General features: G+C 36.2%; 2 long non-coding RNA genes across 2 annotated transcripts in view; one reads left to right on the top strand and one right to left on the bottom strand.

Annotated features, from left to right (window-relative positions):
* The window catches only part of LOC116667022, a 429,450-nt gene that overhangs the window by 38,763 nt on the left and 373,649 nt on the right, over positions 1-17,038 (bottom strand). The gene's annotated exons all lie outside the window — the stretch shown is intronic.
* On the top strand, positions 12,427-14,229 carry LOC116667023. The gene is made up of 3 exons (XR_004323800.1): positions 12,427-12,778; positions 12,953-13,328; positions 14,166-14,229. It is a non-coding gene; the product is annotated as an uncharacterized LOC116667023 (long non-coding RNA).

The following is a 17,038-nucleotide window of genomic DNA, read 5'->3' as shown; positions in this document are numbered from 1 at the left end:
ATTTCTGGTGTACAGCACAGTGCTTATCATATAGGAACATACATATATTAATTTTCATATTCTTTTTCTCAGAATTTGCTTTCAGTAAGAGAGCTCTCATAACTTTCCAGTAGTTTCCGTTTACCTAATTTAATAGTCAAGTTACTAAAACTTTTATGTGATGTCATACAAATACCCTAGAACTGAAACGACAATTTTTGTTAAAACACCATATTGACGTCTTGGATGAATCTTCTAGTTTTATCACTGTTCATTTTACCTATTCATAGAATTTAATTTCATAATTTTTTTTCAACCTAGAGCATTTTAACTGGCTATTTGGTGTATTAAAGTTGTATTTTAAAGAGACATATTCATATAAGTAAGAGAATAGAAAGTAATAAAATTAATTGAAGCTAGGATTGAGACACTGGAATTACATGCAAGAAAAAGTTTAAGAGAAGGATGATCTAGATTTTTTTTTAAAAAGTGAAGGATAAGGAGTTGAAGGCTAGAAGAGAGTTAACAGATCCTAATTTTTGCCGAGCCTGGTCCAAACTTAAAATCCTTTTCCAAAGCATGTTCCAGGCATTCACTACTGATTGATACAAGTGTGCATTTGAGATGAAAAACTATTTGGTTTCTATTTTGGGATTCAGGCACTTGAATGACTAAGTCTCTTGCTTTTGATGGCAATATCTTGAATGAGTCGTTTCTCAGCAGTGGGTGTCAAATAATGGCATTTAAGAACTTGAATGATGATATCTGCATCAACTCCCTCATATAAGAGAAAACAATACCACTATGAGATCAGAAGAAATCAAGACTCTGGCATTTACAGAGCAGCAGGAAGGAACTGCCTTGTGACAACATTTCATTTCACTGACAAGAACATGCTTGGCTGCGAGTCTTAGGCACTGATACATCAGCCTCTCTAGCTTCTTGAAGGAAAAAACCCTTTGGGATGATGATCGAAGGTGACAACTACATTATTGTATCCTACCTCTGTTGTGTCAGTGAACATGACATGATTTGCTAGAATACAGCATGGGTTACCATCAACTCCACTCGCTAGAAGGAATATGCCAAGGTTAATTAGAACAGGTGCCCTTGTTTGCAGAGCCTCTTAGTTGCATGGACTGGCAGGCATACTCATTTGGGGGTACCCCTCATAGTGTACCTCCAAAATCAGTCTTTAGAGTGATAGGATAGGTACTGGGGCAATACTGAGATATCTTCATTCAACAAATACTTCTCATTTACTAAGTGGAAAGCAGAGTTGATAGTTACAGGAGATAAAAATACAAAGCATGTAAAGACCTTGTCTGCAGAAATTCAAAGTTTATCAGAGAAAATACTTGTATTCATTCATTCTTCATATCTTAACACAAATGTGATTTCTTTGAGATCAGTTTTCTCATTAGTTCTTACATGTGCTCATTTCTCACAGAAATCTTGACAATTGTAATGTCTTTCTCCCACTGGCTTATGAACTTTATGTGGCCCTACTCTGAGTCTGCTTCTCCATTTGTAAACCTAGTGTTGTTTGATCTATAGGAGATGCTCAACAGATAGTGTTTAAAAAAAATAGATCAATTCATTATAGAAAGGCTGAGCAATAGCACGTGTGTTGTGTTAGCACAAATTCAATGTGCCATTGAAGTCTGGGGCAGAAAGGAGTTGCCTCTGACTGGATAGAACATGAAAATTTTCATGAAGCATCTCAACTGAGCTTTAAAAAGTAGAGGTTGTTTGGATTTACAGAGATAAGATGCAGTAATAGAAAGAGGTGAAAACTAGGTACAAACTCAAAAGGAAGGCAAAAGAAATAGTTTTGTCTATTTATCTATCATGTTTATTCAAATATAAGTTGAATAAGACTAATGGAAGTAGTTTTCTTTCTTTTTCTGGCTTACTTCACTTTGACATTCTCCAGGAGCATCCATGTTGCTGCAAATGGCGTTATGTTGTTGGTTTTTATGGCTGAGTAGTATTCCATTGTATAAATATACCACATCTTCTCTATCCAGTCACTTGTTGATGGACATTTAGGCTGTTTCCATGTCTTGGCTATTGTAAATAGTGCTGCTATGAACATTGGGGTGCAGGTGTCATCCTGAAGTAGGGTTCCTTCTGGATATAAGCCCAGGAGTGGGATTTCTGGGTCATGGGGTAAGTCTATTCCTAGTCTTTTGAGGAATCTCCATACTGTTTTCCACAGTGGCTGCATCAAACTGCATTCCCACCAGCAGTGTAGGAGGGTTCCCCTTTCTCCACAGCCTCTCCAGCATTTGTCATTTGTGGATTTTTGAATGACGGCCATTCTGACTGGTGTGAGGTGATACCTCATTGTAGTTTTGATTTGCATTTCTCTGATAATTAGTGATATTGAGCATTTTTTTCCAGAAAGAGAAAGAAAAACACCGTATGAGATCGCTCATGTGTGGAATCTAAAAAACAAAAACAGAAACAGAAACAAAAAACAAAGCGTAAGTACAAAACAGAAATAGACTCACAGACATAGAATACAAACTTGTGGTTGCCAAGGGGGCGGAGGGTGGGAAGGGATAGACGGGATTTCAAAATTGTAGAATAGATAAACAAGATTATACTGTATAACACAGGGAAATACACACAAAATCTTATGGTAGCTCACAGAGAAAAAAATGTGACAATGAATATATATATGTTCATGTATAACTGAAAAATTGTGCTGAACACGAATTTGACACAACATTGTAAATTGATTATAAGTCAAAAAAATGTTAAAAAAAAAAGTAAAGTAAAAAGAACTAGAAAAAAAAAAGACTCATGAAAGTAGAAACATAGAAATGGGTATTAGGTTCAGGATATAGAGGGATGGTGATCAAAGGAAAACTTGAGCCTAGTGAAAGACATAGCCAGTGTTATGTTTCAGTTATATTAAGTCATCAGTGGCATTTAAAAGGCCAAAAGACTAACGACTGTGAAATCAGGTAGAAAGCTATTGCAATATAGACAATGAGGATCCGGGGGTGGATATAGGGAGAAATGAAGCCCCAGTTCAAAAGATGTTGTGAAGGTATTTGAAGCACCTGAAAATTAACTGAATGTGGAAATTGGGGGTACAAGGAACAGAAAGGAGTAAAAACTGCATTGGTTTATTCAACTTGTTTTTAATGAGCACTTATATTATGCCATACAATAGAGATTTTTAAGCTAGAGGGGTAATAAATATGGTGGGGACTTACTTTTTTCATTTTACCAAGATGTAACTGGCATATAGATTGTATGTTTGTTATATAAAATACTGTATAAGTTTAAGTTGTACAGCATAATGATTTGACTTACATATACTTTAAAATGGTTACACAATAAATGTAGTTAACATTCATCATGTCATAGATAACAAAAAAAAAAAAAGAAAAAACTTTTTTTTTTACTTTTTTTACATTTTGATCACCTTTTCCCTCTCCCCACTCTCTATCAATGGTAACCACAAATTTAATCTTTTTTTTCTATGAGTATTTTTTATTCTTCATATAAGTAAAATCATGCAGTGGTTGTCTTTCTCTGTCAGACTTGTTTTGCTTAGCATAATGCCATCAAGGTCCATCTATGTTGTCACCAGTGGCAAGATTTCCTCCTTTCTTATGGTTGAATAACATTTACTTGCATGTATGTATGTATGTGCACACACATACATGCCACATCTTTCTCCACTCACCCATCAGTGGACAAGTGGACACCTAGATGGTTTCCATGTTTTGGTTATTGTAAATAATGCTGCTATGAATGAGGGTGAAGGTATCTTTTCAACATGGTGTTTTCATTTTCTTTGGATCTGTTCCCATGAGTGGAATTGCCAGATTATATGGCTGTTCTTTTTTTAATTTTTTGAAGAACTTCCATACTGTTTTCCTTTGTGGATGCACCAGATTACAATCTCATTAACACTGTACGAGGATTTTTCTCTACACCCTCCCCAGCATTTCTCTCTCACAGTTTGATGCTAGCCATTCTAACAGGTGTGAGGTGGTATCTCCGTGTGGTTTGATTTGCATTTCCCTAATGATAGTGATGTTGAGCATCTTTTCATGGATCTTTTGGCCATTTGTATATATTGGGGGGAAAAAGTCCGTTTGGGTCTGTGGCCCATGTTTTATTGCATTATTTTATGTTTTCTTCTAGTGAGTTGTAAGGTTTATACATTTTGGATATAACCCATTATCAGATACAGGGTTTGCAAATAGTCTTTCTCATTTTCTAGTTGTCATTTCATTTTGTTGAAATTTCTTTTGCTGTGTGGAAGCTTTTTAGTTCTGACGTATCCCCACTTATTTTTGATTTTTGCTGCTTGCGTTTTAGGTGCCTTATCCAGAAAAGTCCTTGCCAAGACCCGTAACAAGGAGAATTTTTTTAACAAGGAGAATGTATTCACCTAGGAGTTTATGGCTTTCCGTCTTACATGTAAGTCTTTAATCCATTTTAAGTTAACTTTTCTGAGTAGTGTGAGATGGAGATCTAGTTTTATTCTTTTACATGTGAATACCCAAATCTCCCCCCACCATTTATTGAGGAGGTGTCATTTCTCCATTGAGCATTCCTGAATCTCTTATCAAATACTAGCTGACTGTACATACACTTGGTTTTACTTCTGGGCTCTTGACTGTGTTCCATTGGTCTACTTGTCTGTTTTTAAGCCAGAACTGTACTGTTTGATTAATACAGCTTTATAATATCGCTTGAAAACAGGAAGCCTGATGCCGCCCCCCCTTTGTTGTTCTTTCTCAGGATTGCTTTAGCTATTCAAGGTCTTTCATGGTTCCATATAAATTTTAGGAGGGATTGCATTGAATCTATAGATGGCTTTTGGTAGAATGGATGTTTCAACAATCCGGATTCTTCCAGTCCTCAAACACAGAATTACGTCCCCCTCCCTCTTCCCCTTCTCTTGTCAGTGTCTTATAGATTTAGTAAAGAGGTCTTTCACCTTACTTACATTTACTGCAAAGTACTTTATTGTTTTAGATACTATTGTAAATATAATCAGTGCCTTTAGTTTTTCAGATAATTCACTGTCAGTATATAGAAACACCACTGATTTTTTGCATGGTAATTTTGTATCCAGCAGCTTTACTGAATTCATTGATCAAACATAACAAAGTTTTGGTAGGAATCTTTGGGATTTTCTATATATAAAAATAATATAATCTATAAATACAGACATTTTCTTTTTTTTCAATTTTGATGCATTTTCTTTCTTTTGATTGCTCTAAGACTTCAAGAACTATGTTGAATAGGAATAATGAGTGTGTGCAACTTTGTCTTGGTCCTGGTCTTAGAGGAAAAGCATTGTATCTTACACCACTGAAAATGATATAAGCTGTGGACTTGTCATATATGGTCTTTATTGTGTTGAAGTATGTTCCCTCTATACCGGATTTGTTAGGAGTTTTATCATGAATGGATGTTGAATTTTGTCAAATGTGTCTTCTTGTGTTGAGCTAATTTGCTTGCATGCTGTTAATGTGATTTATCATATTGACTGATTTGCGTATGTTGAACCATCCTGAATTCCTGGGGCTTAATCACAATTGGTCATGGTCATGGTGAATAATATTTTTTATGTGATGCTGAATTTAGTTTGCTAGTATTTTACTGAGAATGTTTGCAACTATTTTCATAATATTTATCAGGGATACTGGGGCCTGTAATTTTGGGATTTATTTTTGTTTTTTCTGGTAGTGTCCTTTTCTGCCTTTGATACCAGGGTAATACTGACCTCGCAAAATGAGTATGGAAGCATTCCCTCAAGTTTTTTTTAAACACTGAAAATGATTGGCATTAATTCTCTAAATGTTTGCCAAAATACACCTGTGAAGCCACCTGGTCCTGCGCTTTTCTTTGTTAGGAGATTTTTGATACTAGTAACTAGTCTGTTTGGATTTTTTTAAGTTTCTTCCTAATTCAGTCTTACTAGGTTGTTTCCAATAATTTTTCCATTTCTTCTAGGTCATTCAGTTTGTTGGTATATAGTTATTCATAGTAGACTCTTAAGTTCCTTTGTACTTCTATGGTGTCAGTTGTAACATCTCCTTTCCATGTATAATTTTGTTGATTTGGGTCCTCTCTTTTTTCTTTGGTTTATCTACTTAAGATTTTTCCAATTTTGATTATCTTTTCAAAGAACCAACTCTTAGTTTTGTTAATCTTTTATAGTGTTTTCCTGTTCTCTTATTTATTTATGCTCTGTTCTTTATTATGTCCTTGCTAATTTGGGGCTTGGTTTCTTCTTCTTTCTCTAGTTCTTTAAGGTGTACAGTTAGATTGTTTGAGATCTTTCTTGTTAATTTAAGAATTTATTGCTATGAACTCTCCTCTTATAATTGTTTTTCCTGCATCCCATAAGTTTTGGTATGTTGTGTTTCCATTTTAGTTTGTCTTGAGATAACATTTTGTTTCACGATTTAATTTCTTTGATTAGTTGGTTGTTGAGGAAAGTATTGTTTAATTTCCCTGTATTAATATATTTTTCCAATTCCCCCCTGTTGTTTATTTCTAGTTTCATACCATTGTGGTCAGAGTGTATACTTGGTAAGATTTCAGTCTTCTTGAATTTGCTAAGACTTGCTTTGTGGCCTAGCATATGGTGTATCCGAGAAAATGTTCCATGTGCACTAGAGAAGAATGTGTATTCTGCTGTATACATCTGATAGGTTCATTTTGTCCAGAGTGTTTTACAAATATGCTCTTTCCTTATTGATTCCCTCTCTGGATGATCTATCCATTACTAAGAGGGGAATATTAAAATCCTCAACTATTGTGGGGCATAAATTGGGGCATAAATATTACAATTGGTTTATCTTCTTAATGAAATAACCCCTTTTCTCAATATATAATAAGCTTTTTTGTCTTACTTTTCTTACCATTTTTTTTTTTTTTAGCTTAAAGTCTAACTTGTCTGATACAAGTATAGCTACTCATGCTTTTTTTTGGATACCAATTTGCTTGAAATATCTTTTCCCATCCCTTCGTTCTTTATGTGTGTCTTTGAGGTTAAAGCGATTCTCTTGGAGGCCACATATTGTTGGATCTTATTTCTTTGTTTTAATCCATTCAGAGATGCTATAGCTTTTGACTGGAGAATTTAATCTATTTCCATTAAAGCAGTTATTGAAAGCTGTGAATTTACTATTACTGTTTTATTTTCTTGCTAACTTTTAGATGCATTCTTCATATTCTACTGTCTTTTTTGTATTTTGATGTCTTTTGGTATCAGTATGCCTTGACTTCTTTATTATGTTACTTTGTGTACTAAGGGTTTTTCCCTTATGGTTACCATGAGGATTATATAAAATACTTTAAAATTATAACATCTCATTTTAAACTGATAATGACTTAATTTCAATAGCATTCCTAAACTTTACACTTTTACTTCTCTTTGCACTCACATTTTAAGTTATTGATGTCACAGTTTACATATTATTTATATTCTGTTACTAATAACAGATTACTGCAGTTATCATAAATTTTACTGCATTAGTTTTAAAATTAGGAAAAAAAGAGTTGTAAATGAATTACACACCACCATTACCATATTATAGAATCAAATTTGACTATATAGTTACTATTACCACCTCACTTTATGCCACCTCCTTGTGTTTTTATTATGTTAATTCGTATCCTTTTATTTCTAGCTAAAGAACTCTTCAACATTTCTTGTGGAGGAGGGTACAGCTCAGGGGTAGGGTGTATTCTTAGTGTGCACCAGGTCCTGGGTTCTATCTCCCAGTATCTCCATTAAAAATAAATAAACAAAAATAAATAATTTTAAGTATTTGTGAGGCAGGTGTAGTAGTGGTGATCCATTCCCTCAGCTGTTGTTTGTTTGGGAAAGTATTTATCTCATCTTCATTTCTGAAGGACAGTTTTGCTTGGTATGAAATTCTTGGTTGACAATTTTTATTTTCCACTATTTTAAGTATAGCATTCCATTCTTTCCAGCCTGGAATGATTCTGTTGAAAATCTATTGGTCATCTCATGCGGGCTAACATGTATGCAATTTCTCTTTGACTGTGTCCCAAATGTCCCATAAAGTTTTCTTCACTCTTTTAAATTTTTATTTATGTTCCTCTGATTTGATAATTTCTAATGTCCTCTCTTCTAGTTTACTAATTCTTCATAGTCAAGTCTGTTTTTGAAGCTCTCTATTGAATTCTTCAATTGAATGATGATACTTTTCAGCTCTAGGATTTTGGTTTTTTTGATGGTATTAATTTCTTTGTAGAACTTCTTCTCTACAAACTGTTCAAGTGTCACTGTAAGCAGGGCTATTGGATGGGCTGTGAAGCCTCCTGTGTTATGTTCTCTGGCTGGGGAGTCTGAAAGATGTATTCAGCAACAGAAAGGTTTACAATTAGTTTCCCTGCCCAGAGACAGTGACAGAACTATCTCCAATGCCAGTAAGTTTCTTTGTTTGTGGTCTTAAGCTAATCCATGCCCTAAGTTACTTGGTCAAACAGAGCCACTGGCTTTGCTCCACAGGCTATCATCTCTGCTGCCAGACTCCCGTTCAAGTGTCTCGAGGCTACACAACTTTCCATGTATTCTTTCTAGGCTTTCTGGCTGGGAAGGGCTAGAAACATCACTCAGGAGAAGGCTAGGGTATAATTTAGCTCAACTGCCTGGGTAGGGGCAGACAAGGCTCCAGGACCAGCTCATCTCTTTGTTTGAGGACCCCCAAGTGGGGGGGGGGGACCCTGCTGAGTTCTCTGGTCAGACTATGCCACCGCCTTGGTTCTGTAGAGGAGCAAAGCTGTTGATGGGGATTTCTACTTGGTTAGTGCAGGTAGGAAGTCAGTCTGCTGAGATCCAACTGCTGATTGTTATAAGCCCCTCTCCTTATCTCAGTCCCAGTGAGGTTCCTAGTGGTGAAATGACACCCCAGGGAGTCCCAAGAAGTGACACACAATGCTGGGGGTTTGGGGGGCAGGGCTGGATGTCTACCCTGGTATCTTTTACCCTGGAGGGATCACAGGCTCAGGGGCTATCTCTCAGCGTGGTGCTGTGCCAGCCTCAGGGAAGGGCAGTGTGGTCAGCATGTAGTGACTCCTCTTACCCTTCTGATGCAGTCCTTCTTCGTCTCTGTGGTGTGTGTGGTGGGGGATGCTTCACCTCCATATTCAGTAATTCTCTTGGAGGTGTCTTGTTCATGAGTAGTTGCTAGTTGTTGTTCTTGTAAGGTAGAGCAAAGTCTGGAATGACCTGAGTCACCATCTTGGTGATATCACTGATCAATTCTTATTGGTGGAGCATTTATAGAAATGGAATACAATAAGAATGGGAATGAGTTTTGTAACAGTTTTATAACAGAAACTATGTATATGTAAAAATCTCAAACTTAAATATATTTGTTTGAGAAGACTTCAAATAAAGATACCTCCTGAAAAGATGGAACAAGAAGCAATGAGAGGTCAGGACTAGTAATACTATAGATTTACTATAGATTTGAGCAGAGAATAGATTGTAAGGGGACAAAAACAAAGTATAAGTAGTGTTCAAGGGTAAAAAAGGATTTGGATGAAAAAAAATACGAGTATTATAATGGGCATGTTGATTTTCAGGTTCAAGAGGACTATCAGAATGGAGGCACTGGAGGACTAATTTTGAGCTCAAGAGAGAGGTGAGAACCAATAATATAAATTCATTGTTATAGATGTATGTATGGAATCATCCAGAGAGGGAAGGATAGGCTCCAGGAAAGCAATGACATTTGAGAACACAACAAAGAGGAATGTGGAGAGATAAGTGATAGGATGAAGATAAAATACTCATTTTCAGGTGAAAAGAGGACATTTTAAGGAAGAAATAAATTGTCATCAACACTGTCAAACATCCTGTTCCTGTCTTGGTAAGTAAGGACTCTTGATGTTTCTATTGAATTAGGCAGCTGAAAGGTCACTGGTATGCTTAGGAGATCATCCTTAATAGACTGATGCAGGCCCATGATCTGAGGTTTAAGGGGAATATTTACTTAAAAAAATTAAATGACTAGTGCTTCCTTATTGAATGTGGTCATGAAGGAAAAACTGGTGGCCAGAATGGAAAAGAATATTGTGTTCCTTTGGCATTAGAGTGATTTTGATGTATTATATTTATTTAGGGTAACTAGCGCAAGTGTTCACATTTTAAAGCAAAGGTAAATTAGTAACAACAGAGGGAGGAGAACAAGAGAGACAGAGATAAAAAGATTTCCAGAAAGTCAAAATCACTGACCTCAAGGATGGATAGTGGTGACAGAATTATTTGCCAGGGCTTTTATTTGCATCTGTAATTACCTTTATTTATTTCCTTCCTTCATATATACATATATATATATACAGATATCCTTGAGTTAGGCTATGAAAATATTTATGTGTGTGTGTATATATATATATATATATATATGTATATAATGTCTATATTTAATCTTAATTTATATTTCAGTCATAAGAGTTTTTCTTTCCTCGGAATCTACTCACACTTAAAACAGTAAGTGAGAATTCACATGCAAATGGTGTATAATACAGTTGTATTGTTTCCTGGGTAATTAAAATAGGGTAAGGCTTTACATTTGATGAGAGAGATTTATTTTCATTTCTCTTCTAATTAATATTGAATTATAAAAATTATAATTACTAAATTATACTTAGTCTTATTAAGCATACTGTAGATGGAAAAGAGCTAAGAAAGCAGTTTGCCCAGTCATTTTTAAAACATTTTAATATGATACTTTATCAAATAAAACATTCACGAAATCTCAACAAATAAATCAAGGCAATTACACTTCCCTATTTTACAAGCAGGGGTTATATTTTTTTCAGTTTTTCCTTTAAACATATTTCCATGGGGAACACTAGATATGTTTGCAGAAATCCAGATATGAAGAAGACATAGGTCTTCCTTGACTCATGACAGAGTTCAACATTCAGTGGTTTATCAGGCTGTTAAAGTTTCTAAGTCAAAAATGCGTCTGAAAAACTAACCTACTGAACATCATAGGTTAGCCTATCTTAGCTAGGCTCGGAATATTTACATTAGCTGACAGTTGGGCAAAATCATTTAACACAAAGATTAAAGTGCTGAATAGCTCATGTAATTTATCAAGTGTCGTACTGCAAGTGGACGAAGGGTGGTGTGGGTCCAGTAAGGGCTGTCACTGTGTCAGTTGTTTTCCTTCACAGTCACCTGGCTGACTGGGAGCTACAGCTTGCTGCCCAGCCTCTCAGGACAGCAAAATGTCACATAGCCTGGGAAAAAATATTAATTCAGAAGTTGAAGTAGCATTTCTCCTGAATATGTATTGCTTTTGCACACTCATAAGTCAGGGACCATTTATGTTTTGAAATCCAATATTTTTTAATCTTTTCAATTTTATAGATGGCTTAATAGGCACAATGAAGACTGATTTTAATACACTGCTTATTGAACTAGTTGGGACCAAAATCCAGTGTTTAATCATATCACACTGATTCATTACCTGGGTCATCCTCAGTAACTTGTTTTTGCTTAAGAAGAGGGAGACATGGATGAATATTGGGTCGATGATGAGTGTCTGCAATGGAAAACTCAGAACCCAAAGATAAGTCACTCTTGTCATACTTTATCATAGTAAGCCTTATATTTTTGCCAGTATTTTAAGACTTTTTTCATTTAATGCATGCTCTAATAACCCAATTGTCCAATTACAGCCAAGCAAACATCTGATGCAGAGATAGCTGAGAAAACGTTTGTACTGATTAGACAAAGTTGGCACTGCTCTTTCCTCCCATACTCCTACCTTAAACATATGTATGGCAGCTAGCACTAGAGTAGCTCTCTTATGACTATGATGCAAGACAGCATCTCTTCCAGCATTCTGGAATGGAAGAAGAGATGTCTTATAAGTAAGTAATCTTCCTATTTATTTAAACTATGATAATGCAAGTTTTTATTGTTGCTGTTATTATTTGGAGCCTCATATTTCTCACTGACAAGTAACAAATTCTACTGAGTTTTTATTTTTCCAAAGGGAAACTATCCTCTGATAAGATATTCTTGAGTTATCAATGCCTTTTATACTGGCAAGTGATGTGTAAGAAAAGAAAAAGTCATGTATGTTTTTATACCTCCCTTTGTTTTGAACCAAAACTTAGAATGAATATATTAATGCTTTGAATGTTAAATGAGTTTATGAATATGATATACTAATAGTTTTAAATACTTTCTGTCACCCAGAATCCATCATACATGCTGGGGATTTATTATTGCAGTCAAGGGGGTAAGGTAGAGTCTAGTGAGGAATAGTGTGAGATATAATAATTAGTCCATCAGTGCTTTAACTGGTGAATTAGAACCGCAAAATCTTCCTCACTGCATTGTCTTTGCCCCTTACGTGGGTATTCCTAATCACATATATATATTTCACTCTTTCATTACATATTACTGGTCAGACTTTTTTTTAATCTATTGCAGGTAACTGCAGTGGGAGTCAGGAAAAGTTTGTAACTTCTCTTGGCCAAGTCTGCCATACTATAAACCCTTAAAATTCTAACATTTATGCATTTCTATATCTTCTCTTAAAAAGAGTTCCTCAAGCACATTTCAAATAAGAACATCTCCAGCACTTACTAAGCTAACTGTATTTCCACCCCACATTAATCTTTGATTAATCTGTAACAGGTAAATCATTTTATTTCTTCAGGCACCGATTCTGATGTGGACAGTTCCCCATAATCTACACACCTTTGCTAGTACAGACTCCAAACAAAAATAATACAGCAGTAATGAAGATTAACTGTAAGTAATTGCCGTGAAACTGACTGACTGAGGCTAAAGGAAGACAGATGATTCATATTTAACTTATTTATCTGGTACCGACTTCCTGTTCTAACTAATCATGCAGAGGCATATGGTTATGAATATTCAGAAGTTTCTTTAATGGCTTAATAATCTTTCTTCCTTTGTTTCTAGGAACAGACATCGCAACACACACTGAAATAGAGGCTCGCACGTGTCGGAAGCAGATAAAGTAATATATCACGTGCTGATCTTCCATCGCACCACAAAGGTGGGCCAGCCATCAAAGGAAAAGCACCACTCCCATCTGCATTTTAATGCAGAAAGAACACAGAGCTGGCTTAGCCTGGACTCTTTGGATTAAAGTAAAATTTCGACTTCACTGCGAGCCACCACACGCGAGAGCATGTCACAGAACTATTCAGAAATAGATAGTCAGTTAGCTCCGAGTGTCCCAGCACGGCGCGTCTGCTCGCTGCTTTCCCCTGAGGAGAAGGAAGTTCACCTGCAGTGAAGAGCAAGATGCTGGTTTTGCTTCACGTCTGACAAGGTGATGCTTGTGTTGTTTACGCTCCCTCTTCCTCTCAGACTCCCCTTTTGCCCTTCGTCTGCTTTGTGCCCTGGGACCCTGACCTCCCTGGACTATGTCACTTGAGCTTCCTTGACCTCTGATTTCCAGCTGAGTTTGGCCCATGGGAGGCACTATGGGGAACTGGGAGACAGGAGGAGATGGAGATATTTACTTCCCACACTCCTTTACTGATTGTCTCTAGTTCTTGGTGGCAGCCACTCAATATTCACAGGTCCTCCGGGGTGATCTCTCTTTCATGGCTCAACACTTTTCCCTCCGCTGAACCTAAGGGTAATAATTGCTAGCTTCTGTTGCTCGTCCCTGGGTGCATCACCTTTTTTTGTGGTTTAATCTTACTTGAAAACTCTATAAAAGTTACCTTAATTTTAGAACCAGTATATCAGTGAGCAAACTCAAAGGTTTATCCAAATAGCCCACAGAAAACAAACATCAAGATGCTGATAAGATACAGCGTACAGATTCTCAGGTAAGGAAGATTAGAGGTATCGTAAATTACTGCTCTTCTGAAGGCAAAAGTATGATCTGCAGGCAAGTCGGTTTGGACCTTTTTTTTTTTTTTCCATTTTATGATACACCACATTCACATAGTCAATTCAGAGCTATGCACAATATAAGGCTAATGACTGCATGAAGTAAGAATCTATTCTTTCCTATCCTGCTTATTAAGAAAGCATATTATAAAGCAAGCGTGTGAGAATAAGGTCGTTATAAGTAAATCCTTGAAACTGTGCAACTGTAAAGAAAATTATTTGCAAATTATGGGATTACTCCTAAAAAATTTGCAACATACCACAGATTCACCTATGCCGCAGTCAAGAACAGCTTTCATGAAACCAGAGTGGAAAGATACTTCTTTCGGAATCCTCTATCAGGGGGTAAGTGACAAATTTTCCTACTTCTTCTTCTATTGGTTATAGTAGTCCAGCACTTTATGAGTGAGTAATATGAACTGAGTGACTAGAAGCATGTGTGATAGTTCAAAGAGTTTTGAAAAATCTATGTTGAGATTTAGTTTACCTGCAATGAAACTATGCATATTGTTAGCTATTAATGTTTAACGAAAGGAATCTAGAGGTGACTAGCCAAAAAAACATACTTCCTGTTGTTAAAAACTTCTTAAGTATCTATTATAACATTCTTTCACTGCCTAATTGTCATCAAGCATGACTAAGGCCTACTTCAGAGTGAAATACGTATTGTACTGAGATGATCAACCAAAATTAATACCCACACAGAAAGAGACTGACAACAGAGAATCCAAAGCATAGTCTGAACACTCTACGGATGGATTCTGGTTCTCAGTTAAGGGAAAAAAAATCATAGAATCCCATTAGTATTATCTTTGTATAAGCATTTATGAATATGTCAGGGTACTGTGATTTCCAGAAAAGTAAGAAATATATGGTTGAATATGAAACATAAATATTTTGTAGGAGTTTATTCATTAACATTTATTTATATCCTTAAAAGGTTCATAGATAGCTCCAGGTAACTATACAGATTTATACACATTTTTCTCCTACAAACTTAAATTTCACCATCTGTTGATTTATTAGCAAAACCACTGCATAATACAGCTTCAACATCTTCAACAACAGGAGACACTCTAGAGACATTTGATATGACTGGCTCTCTAAGTCATTCTTATAAAAGGGAATACTTTTATATAAACAGCTTTGTAGAGTACTCATAGTTTTAGAATTTCTTGTTCCTTGCTTCCACTTGAGAAAAAAACAAATATTTTAAGGGAAAATAAGTTGGACTGAACATTTGTTTTTTCCCTGTTTTCCTCACTATAACAGGTAAAAGGTACTATATGGACAGTTTTAGGATCTGGCTTGTGCACTGTCTGAGCTGCTACGTTAGAGTCAGGATTTGTAAGACCAAATTCAATTCCCATCTTCCTTCTCATGCACCAGACTTCTGGTCAACATCATACAAGCAAAGGAATGGCAGAATTGAGAGCACTGGCAAATCCTAAAAAAGATTTAATAGCCAGCATCATCTATGTTCAGAATAAAAGGAGCTAAAGTATGAATGTTTATTAGCTCCAGATAACTGCTTTGCCAATGTCAACCAGTAAAATTCTCCCACCATACCCGGGATTCAATGACTCTAGAATACTGTCCAGAAGTCTGGATTTTTGGCAATCACCTTGGATGATACAATACAGGGTTCAAAGGCAATACTTTGAAAAACACGGCCACGGGGAATAAAAAGGTATAATTTTGAATTTCCCATTAGTCATTTGCTTGTCATTCATACCTCTTTTTAAATCTAATTCTTAAATTATTTAATTTAAAAAGGCATCCTGTTTAGGAGAAATGGGATGTTACTAAGAGATTTAAGGATGTGATAACCTGGTTCTTAGAACTGTTGCTAACTGATGATACTTAATTCCAAGATAACTACCAGTGAACACAGTGTAATAAGGTAGCACCAGTGTGCACCAGAATCAGGGAAAGAAAATTTTGTATCCCACAAGTTAGATAGATATATTCTTAAAACGAGATACAGGAACCCCAAAGAAGTATCCTTGCATGCTCCAGGTAAACACTGCAGTCAGCACTGTTCCTAACCTAAGTGGTCCCTCAGAAGAGAGCGCAGCAATGACACTTCAAACACCCCTCCCCACACACTGTCCCTGTGCTGCCTTCTTAAGGGCAGAGTTCCTCCAGGCAGTCACTAACTAGCCACGTATGTAAGTGGGAGACGCTGACTCCGTGGGTGCCACTTTTCACCGAGGTGTGTCTTTCAGTCCTAAAGGGATCACGAACACAGTATTTTCAGGTAGTTTATTATTCTCTTGGTTTTAAGTACAGTTTATCAGGATGTGGAGGAGGAAGAATGGAACTCAATCATTTTATAAAAAAGAAAACTCCAAAATAGAGATAAATGTCTGTATCTATATGTATGTATCGTGATGCTGAGAGGCAGCAGGTGGTGTGTTCAACTGCTTTCAGTATTACCATAGAAAACCGAGGTCATCTGACAAGCATCAGTGGGTAGTTTGGGCTGAACAATATTTATGAGCTCTGTGGGGCGTGAGCAGTAAGATCAATACAGCAAAAAGTAGGAGTTGACAGATTTCCAAGCTTCATTCTGCTACCATTTCTGGAAGTCAGGGACCTTTGTGTTTGGACTCAAATTGAACTGAACATTTGTTCAAATGCTGCTGGAAGAAGATATTTAAAATCCCATTTTCTCTTCTACTTAAAAGTTCCTGGCCTTTACTATTAATGATCAGACCATCTACACACTTTTAATGTATGCAGGTTTTATATCATTTTTTGCATGAGGATTCTTTTTGAAATACATTTGTTCCTTGCTAATTTTCCCCTGTTATTAAAGAGACCTTGAGATGTGGGTACTTTCTATTCACACTTCAACAAAAGCTGAGCAGCTCCATGTTGTCTGATTGTTTCATAAAAACCACAAAGCATAGGTGGTTCATTTCCCTTAAGAAGCTGAACTGTAGTGAAGGATGTCACCTAAACTTGGCTTAAGAAAGTTACAAGACTCTCATTCCATCAGCAACTACTTTCTGGCAACATTGTTCAGACCAAGTAAAGGAAGTTAAAAATAAAAGCTGTACCTTACTGATCAGTCCTTTCATGATGCACATTTAGCTATAGTTAACACTGGGACTTACTGCTCAAAAATAAAAC

The sequence above is a fragment of the Camelus ferus genome, chromosome 11, assembly GCF_009834535.1.
Source record: "Camelus ferus isolate YT-003-E chromosome 11, BCGSAC_Cfer_1.0, whole genome shotgun sequence".
Lineage (NCBI taxonomy): Eukaryota > Metazoa > Chordata > Mammalia > Artiodactyla > Camelidae > Camelus > Camelus ferus.
This window is presented reverse-complemented; position numbering and strand designations above follow the sequence as displayed.